Source organism: Suncus etruscus, chromosome 4 (genome assembly GCF_024139225.1).
Source record: "Suncus etruscus isolate mSunEtr1 chromosome 4, mSunEtr1.pri.cur, whole genome shotgun sequence".
Taxonomy (NCBI): Eukaryota; Metazoa; Chordata; class Mammalia; order Eulipotyphla; family Soricidae; genus Suncus; species Suncus etruscus.
The window spans coordinates 27,776,924-27,786,775 of NC_064851.1; positions in this window are offsets into that span (position 1 = coordinate 27,776,924).

The following is a 9,852-nucleotide window of genomic DNA, read 5'->3' on the forward strand; positions in this document are numbered from 1 at the left end:
AAGTTGGAGGTTTCCATCAAATCATTTCCAGGGGTGGTCCTTTTTCTCTCCTGTAGTATCCATGAATATTCCTTTTTGTGAGTATCCTGAATGTCCATTTCTGATTCATTTTCCCATTTACAGGAAAGGCCCAATTCTTTTTTTTCCAGTGTTTAATAGCTTAAATTTTTATTGCATTATTTTTTACATTAAATTTGAAAAAATAATGAAAGTACCAATGAATATCCATTAGAGCTTATATAGATACATAATTTATTTATACGTATCTAATTTGGGAGAGATCTATAATCTCCAGGATAGTAAATATGTAACTTCTCTATCATTAAACTTGGTCTTGAGCTAGAGAGAGTAAGCTTTGATTGGGATTTGCTGGTCTTAGCCTTGTTGACATTTCTGACTATGGACTTTTCCAACTTCTTGTCTGGGTTATATGAGGTTCAAAAACTGTTCACCACTGTTGTTACTTTAAGTATTGAGGTCCCTACTGGTCTACATCCTTTCCTGACCTTTCAGAGTCTTTGGATGTATTTGTTATATGTAATGTCAACAGATTTTAGTTGTTGTACTTAGTGTAGAAATAGGGAGAAATATATCTCATCAGTCTTCCCAGAATCATAAGTCTAATGTAGTTTTTCAGTTATTGACATCACAGTATTAGGATATTGTTGAATCTATCTTTGAAGCCTATCCAAATAGCCGTGGAACTCTTGCCAATCCCCTCACTGCCCTACACCGCCCCCGCATTCATGTATATATTCCTACTGTTTCCAAGCCAATAATGACAAATACAGAACTTCGAAAGGCAACTTCATTGCCCGGGAATTGGATAAACTTGGATATGCAATTGCCACTTAAGCTCTCCACAGCAACAGACTGAGTGAGGCTGGAACTTCATCTGAATTCTATCATGTTTTTCTCCATTCCCTTACTCATATCTCCTGGGAGCACCTGCTTAATAAATCATTTAAGCTAGCCTGTTGTCTTTTGCAAAACACTGACCTCAGTCAGGGTTGAGATTCTTGTTTTTTTAATGTGATGGTATTTAAAGAGTGATGTCTTAATATTACTAAAATTTGTATCATTGGTAATGATTTATGATGTGGACATGAATGAATTTAGGATGTCAGTACACTATTTGAAATTTTTATGTGGTATCTAAGAATTCTATCATAACTTGTATAATATGTATTGTTATAAGAACTTAGAGAACAATTCAAAGAATATAAGTCCAATTCTACTAAAGAACCATGTCCTCTAGATCTTAAAGGACAATAAGCAAGTATAAATTGGCAGAAATTTCTACAGAAAGCTTTTGGAGACACAGAAGGAAACTGATATACTTGTAATACAAAGAGCATCAGTCAGTGATGGCAGATATTCCAGAGAAAGAACAAAGATTGCAGCATAGAGTATGAAATGAGCCAAACTGGTTGAAGGACAGTTGTGAAGAGCCAGAAATAAACCAGTACTTATAAACATTATATCAGTATTACCTGGGCTAAGACAAAGTGGAGGGCCTCTTTTCCTATTTTTTTTTCTTTGATGGTGTGAGGTGGGGGCACCCCATACTGGGGACCAAACTCTGCGGCAAGAGCTTGTAAGGCATGCACCCCTTAAGCTTAAGCTATCTCCCCAGCCCCAGGTAATGTGGGAATACTTTTAAAAACATTGATTCCTGAGGCTGAAGCTATAGCACAGCAGTAGGGCATTTGCCTTGCACGTGGCTGACCCAGGACAGACCTGGGTTTGATCCCAGCGTCCAGTATGGTCCCCCTTGCCAGGAGCGATTTCTGAGTGCATAGCTAGGAGTAACCCCTGAGCTTCACAGTGTATTAGCCCAAAACAAACAAAAAACACTGATTCGTAGGCCATACTCAAGATTCTTCAATGTGATGTCTAGAAATTAAAATTTTTTTAAAAAGAAAAAGAATATTGGTGCCTGGGATTGAACCCAGAATATATATTTAGCAATCAAGCACTCCATAACTGAGTTATAACCCCAGTCCTAGAAAACTTAACATTTTTTAGTTAGCAACTGCTTGGTTTTGATAAAAATCAATCTAACAGCACCAGGGAGATGGTACAGGGTTTAAGGCTTTTGCCATGTACCATTTCAATCCCTGACATCACATCACATATGTCTCTCTCTCTCTCTCTCTCTCTCTCTCTCTCTCTCTCTCTCTCTCTCCTCTCTCTCTCTTTCTCTCTCTCCTCTCTCTCCTCTCCTTTCTCTCTCTCCTCTCCTTTCTCTCTCTCCTCTCTCTTTCTCTCTCTCTCTCTCTCTCTCTCTCTCTCTCTCTCTCTCTCTCTCTCTCTCTCTCTCTCCCCCCCCTCTTTCTCTCACACACACAGAAATACAAATCCAACACTGAGAAAAACCACTGGTAATGGTTTAAAACTGAAAGCTGTGGAAGCAACTGAAGATGCTTTTTAATGGAACTAACATGATCATATATTGTGATGTTCCTGTTTCATAGACTCATGTACATTAGGAGGATGAGCAGAAACTTCTAGTCTACTTTTGTGTTGTCACTGTGCTTATTCTTAGTTTTTAAAGAATGGCAGTGTGTATAGTCACATAAATTGTACTGCAGAGCCCCAGGAAAAGTCATTCTCCATAGCTAACAGGATAGGTGGAATTACTTGAAGTTGTGCAATGTACATTCTTAGATTATCAGCAGTTCTGCAAGAAGGGAAATTAATCAGGGAATATATATTCAAGTGCTAGAATATTTTAAACAATTTTCCTAGATTAATGAATAAATTATAAAAAATAATATGGAAATATCACTCATCCAGGGAAGATGGCATAAATTTAATTTGAACCTTAAATAAAACTTTCTTCAAAAAAGCATCTAGGGTGGAATGAACATATTCTTTACTTGTAAAGTATCTCAAGAATTTATAATCCATTAATTTTTTTCCTTTAATCTCAATTCTAGTTATGTACTTGCCAAAGTGAACATAATAAGACTCATGCATTCTGTGGAGTTTCTTCTGGAAATCAATTGCCTCCTTAATCCAATACCTACAGTACTAAAACTACAGTGGACCTCTTAGGTTAGAGAAGAGAGATCATAAACGCTGGAGACACTGACTGCATTCCTTAGCATATATTTTCACATGGTATATGTTTTTCACTTAAATATTATATATATACCTGATATAATAACTGCAGTGGGTATACTTAAGTAACTTTTACTCTTGGAGTTTTGGGGGAGGGATGCATCCAGTGATTATCAGGAAATACTAACTGCACAGCGATCACTCCTGGCGGAACTCTTGACATCATATGTGACACCGTGTGTCAAACCCTGGTTGTCTGCATGTAAGGCAAATACCTCCCTGCAGTACATCCTGCTGCAGAAAATTACTTTCATATTATTCTACAAGAATAGAAAATAAGCTGTAGGGCTTATTGAAGAATGTACAAATGCTCTACCATTGACACATCTAGCTGAACACCAGGGTATGGAAGCAATACTTATATTTTGATAAGAGTTGTTTTAAATCATGTGGGGCTAAGTGTTGAACCTAAAAAGAACTGTTGGCTTCCTTCTAATCTAATCTTCCTTCTAATCTAAGGGGTGACACCTGGTCTTTCTTTAATTGGGATGGGGGAGGGGGAATCTGACACTGCTAAGAAATGTTGTAATAATATTGTAATTAGGAATAATATTGTAATAAGGAATATTTTAGGCTAGGCTAGGATTTTTATCCTTTAAAAATTGGCCTCTGAGGCCAAAGAGGTTGTACAAGCAGTAAGGCATCTGCTTTGCATGTGCTAGCCTAGGACGGATTAACGTTCTATCCCCGGGACCATATGGTCCCCCAAGCCAGGAGCGATTTCTGAGCGAATAGCAAGGAGTAACCCCTGTGTGTCACTGGGTGTGGCCCAAAAACAAACAAAAAAAATTGGCCTCTGATGCCAAAATTTTCCCCACCTCCTTTCTTGCTCTACCACTTTACTCATATACAGGTATTCTTTTAATATTAAAACCTCTAATACTCATAACATCTTATATTTGAAACTCAGCTCTAGTAATTCTAAATTTTTGTGCATCTTACTCTTGCTGAGCATTCAGCTATCTTTATGCCTTTAAATAGTTCAATTTAAATGTTAATTTTAACTAATTGCATATATATTTATTTTAATGTATATATTTGTGATTTGGGGGCCACATATATATATGTATAATCACTCCTGTCAGGCTCAGGAACCATATGGGATGCCAGAAATCAAATCTGGGTTGGCCACATGCAAGACAAATTACCCACTGTACTGTACTGTTGTTCTTTAATATAATGTTTTACTAAAAGTAATAAAATGTTAGAATGATTATTTCAGAGTATTTTTATATAAAGAAAAATTTAAAAATATAGTGAAATTCTTGGATAGGAATGATGGTGCAGCGGTAGAGCTTTTGCCTTGCACACAGCTGACCCTGGACAGACCGCGGTTCAATTCCCTGGCATCCCATATGGTTCCCCAAACCAGGAATGATTTCTGAGTGCATAGCCAGGAGTAACCCCTGAGCATCACTGGGTGTGGCCCAAAAATAAAAATTATATATATGTGTGTGTGTGTGTGTGTATATATATATATGTGTGTGTGTGTGTGTGTATATATATATATATATATATATATATATAGAGAGAGAGAGAGAGAGAGAGAGAGAGAGAGAGAGAGAGAGAGAGAGAGAGAGAGAGACTGAGTGAAATTCTTATATGTCTTTGTTATCACTCTCCTCCAACCATTCCCTTCAACTCTGTTCCAGCATTGAAGGCCTGAAGATTCAAGGCTTATAACTGGGATGTAGTGTTTGTTGCTCTGAGTCATAGCTTTCCAAGTCCCCAGAACTATACCTGGCTAAGTTCAAGTGTCACTAGGCTATACCCAAGGGTGTTAATGGGTATGAGAGGAGGCAATCAGTGTTGCTACCAGCAATCTGTCAAGCTCTGTGCCTCACACATTATTAAAATGTGCCATTTAAACTGGCCCTATTGATCTTTTTTTGGAGGGGGGGTCACACCCGTCAGTACTCAGGGGTTACTCCTGGCTCCACGCTCAGAAATCACTCCTGGCAGGCACGGGGTACCATATGGGATACTGGGATTTGAACCAATGACCTGCATGAAAGGCAAACGCCTTACCTCCATGCTATCTCTCCAGCCCCAAGCCCTATTAATATTAATATTTTATATTAGTGTGATGCTTATGTTACAATTATGAGCCAATAATAATACAACATTTTTAAATGAGGACATAGATTGTGCTTTTCATCATCTCTATTCTCTCCTTTTAAAGCTACTGTTGGACATTGCACCTATTTTTTCTATTCTCTGTGTCTCCTAAACTTTACAAATTCCCACCCATATCTTTGTTTTCTTGTTTTCACTGAATCTTTCTTATCTGTGCCAAATCTGTCTAACAAGTTCACTGTCTTACATTTCAAAAACTATTTTTGATTCATAAAACTTCTGTTGGGTTTATTTTCAAGTAAGTGGATAGTTATTTAAAATTTCTTTACATTTCTTTTCTCTATACTTCTTTCCAGATATCTTCACTAGTTTTAATAACAAAAAAAATTCATATATTTCACAGAAACTATCTTGCTTGGTTATTCTGAGGATAATCAAAATATCTCCCCTCCAAATGTAAGTCACACAAGAAGAAAGTGAAATCTTTTTCAATGACTAACTCATTTACTTGCTATAACTCCTATCCTCCAGAGCTTGCTTGCCTTTGTTGGGAAAACCCGGACCCACCCTGCATTTCTGGGGATCAATTCCTGGCTCTGTGCTCAGAAGTGACCCTTAGTGGGATTCACTACAGCTATATGCAAGACAAAAGCCTTGCCTAGGCTCCTTTACCCTAGAAACTCTCTATCAAGACCTGGTTGCCTTTCATAACTTCTGATAAAAAAAAAACATTTCAGGACAAATTTCTTCTACCTCTGTTCTCCCAGAGAACATTCCCATTCTTAGACATATGTAACACTTTGTTTCTATAAATGTACATGTTAATAAGCAACTTATTAAATAATATGCCCACCACCAGCACCCCTAAATTTTAACTATATAAAGGAAAAAGCTGTATTTGCATCAACTTTATGTCTTTAAGGCCTGGGTCATTGTTGATTTTTGACAAGTTCTTTCAAAATGTTTTTAATTATTTCAGTGAACTGTTGTGTGGTAACTTACCTACATTATCTCTTTCATTGTTCTAATAAAAAACAATAAAATTTCTAATTAAATCATATTACAGCTATGTTTTGTAAGAATATTTATAATATGATCAGTAAGACTGGGATAAAAAACTTGGAGAGCAATGATCACATGCATAATATTGTGCTTCATAAAAACAAAACATTAATTTTCATGCTTATTATTTCAAGGTTCTAATATGTGACATGAGATGATGTGGCAAATCTGTGGCAAGACCTTTCAAAAATAGATCCAGGTTCGATCCTCAGCATCCCATATGGTCCTGGAGTCTGCCAAGAGTGATTTCTGAGTGCAGAACTGAGAGTAATGACTGGTCAGAGAGCTACTAGATGAGAACCAAAAATCAAAAAACAAACCATAAAAATAATGTTTTCAAATAATTTCAAATTGATGGGAAAGTCTAGTAGTATAAATAACTCATAAATACACTTTACCCTCACCCAAATATATGTATATATATATATACATACAAATATATGTATATACATACATACATATATATGTATATATATGAGATATATATATCCATACCAAAATAATAAGGGTCACTTTTGGGAGGGTTCAGCCCATCCTGTGCTTGTAAAGGTATGCAATGCTGGAGAATGATCTGAGGGTTCAATCTTACCTTACAACATGACATGCTAGGCATTTACCCTACTACTTAAAATATCTCTCTGTTTTCCACAAAGTGTTCTAATACACTCGAGAAAAAATTCAGGATAGCAGTATTCTTTATTCTTATATCCTTTAATATATTTTCTTAAATAAGAACAAAAGCTGTCTCATTTATCCTCAGCATAACTATGAAACTCAGGAAAATAAAAAAAGCATTTTACATATTTATGTAACTAGCAAATCTTATTTAAATTTTATCAATTATCTCATATCTTTTTTAAGATGAAATTGCTTTTGTGGCATAGCATCAATTCTTAGAAAATGCATTTTGTTTATTTCACTTATTTTTATTATTTTATTAATAATAAGTCTTATAAAAATGACATTTTTTAAAGTGAAATTTTAAAAAAGCTAGAAATTTGCATTTTCTTTTATGATACAGGCTATGATTTTTTGGCAGATATACTACATAAGTGATGTGTGTGTGTGTGTGTGTGTGTGTGTGTGTGTGTGTGTGTGTCAAGAAAACACTTGATTTCAGTTTATCTATTATCAGTGATGGTAATTTTTCCCCATTCCATTAACATGGAGCTTGTTTTTTCTGTAATGGAGCACTTGTCTTTGCATGTTGGAGGTTCTAGGTCAAACCCTGGCACCTCTCTCTCTCTCTCTCTCTCTCTCTCTCTCTCTCTCTCTCTCTCTCTCTCTCTCACACACACACACACACACACACACACACACACACACACATATTCTTTACTCATTTTGTTATGTGACTTCTTCCAGATTTTTCCACCTTAAACAAATTTTTTTTTTACCTTTTTTATTTATTTATTTTATTTTGGTTTTTTGGGTCACACCCGGTGGTGCTCAGGGGTTACTCCTGGCTGTCTGCTCAGAAATAGCTCCTGGCAGGCATGGGGGACCATATGGGACACCGGGATTCGAACCAACCACCTTTGGTCCTGGACCGGCTGCTTGCAAGGCAAACACCGCTATGTTATCTCTCCGGGCCCTTTTTTTTACCTTTTTTAAATTAAGATGTATGTCAGATGCTCTACTTTGGTAATCTGAAAATAACCTGTTTCTCATCAAACTTTTACCCATTCATTTTAGGCACTGTTGATAATTCTTGTCTCAATCAGATATCACTATGGTAATTGCAAAATGATAATTTGGTACTTACATTGTCCTTTCTACATTTTTTCAAAGATCTAGTTCAAGAGAAAGCTTATATTTTTATGTCTGTGAGATCATACAGACTCATGGATTCTCATTGTTTTCAGTGGGCTATAATCTTATTATTTATTTTGATCCTTATATTGACCTAAATTTGGCAAATTAACTTCACTTTAACTTGACACCTGACATGTTTTCCATAGGTTCTGAACATTTTCTTATTTTGCACAAGAAGATATTCCAGGTTCGTTTTGTACTGGCAATACCCATAGAATCAACTCAAGAGCCTGGCTCCATGACACTTAGAAATTAAGTTCTGAATAATAATAGTTGTGCTCGTGACAGCAATGATTCATAAATTTTAATAGAAAGTGATCATTATTCAAAGATTGGATGTTACAGTTTACGTCATCCATGAGATGTGTTGACAGAAATGACATCTAAAACTATCAACTTGTGCATTTCTCCCATGTAACAGGTCAGTTCACATTAATACAAATAATGAATTTCTTTGTTCCAAAATGCCCCATGAATTAGTAATAAATATGTTTACTTGTTTCCAAAATATGGTAAAGACTAAAATTGTACTTGTACTTAATTAAGGAAGGTATGAAACAACTATCAAGAAATTCTGACTACTCATTTTACATATTAAAGAGTCCTGTTAAAACCTGAGACTAATTTGTGCTGACACTTTGAAATCATTCAAAAGTCAATTCCTAAATCACATGAAATAGTCAATGTTTCCCACAGCAACAGACATATTTTCAATCTCAAACTAATTTATTAGGTAAAAGAAGTTAAATTGAATGTCCAAATTCTCATGTAGTTTTTTTTCACAAATAGCCACCAGGTGGCAGAGCACTACACTCAGTGGAAATGGTAGAGAACTTTGACCGTCTTAAAATTAAAATGGTTTAAGTGTGAGCTTTGGTTCCTTTTATATTCTTTCTAAAACCAATTCCAAAATATTGTTGATGCTGGCATTTCAAAAAAAATATTTATAAAAATGTTAAAATTGATAATTATGCATTTTAGTAAAAAAAAAAAAACAAAGATGTTTTGTATCCAGACATGTTCACAACTTCATCATTCCAGTAAAGTAAAATAAAAATTGAGAACTAGTTTTACTTCAAATTTTAATCTGCTTCAGTTGAAAATCTAATAGAATTAAAACTCTAAGATTATCTTTATGTCTTTAAGTATTTGCCATAGTCTATATGTAAATAGTCTAGTGTAAATAAACCCAGTAAACATAATTTCAAATATCAATATTAATATCAATATATGTTCATACATACACACATGTATATCATATATATTCACATGCAGTATATATAAAATGTATAGGTGCCCTGGGGAAAAATTGGGTAATTGTACTTAAATTTATCAGAACTAAAATCTATAAATTTGTAGATTTCCTTGTCAAATACTTTAGTATTTTTATAATACTCTTTTTTGGGGGGGGGTCACACTCGGCAGTGCTCAGGGGTTACTCTTGGCTCCACGCTCAGAAATCGCTCCTGGCATGCTCAAAGGACCATATGGGATGCCGGGATTCCAACCAATGACCTTCTGCATGAATGGCAAACGCCTTACCTCCATGCTATCTCTCTGGCCCCTTTTATAATACTCTTAGTTATGTTAAATACAATGTTCACTATTTAGACAAGCAATATCAAATTTTATTTCTATACTCAATCACCAGGCCTATAAATAATCTATTATTATTGGCATAAAACAATTATTTTAAGATTCACTGAATTCTGATAACAATTTTGTGCAAACATTGACATACTATTTCTGACTCCTTGATTTCCAGGGGCTTTT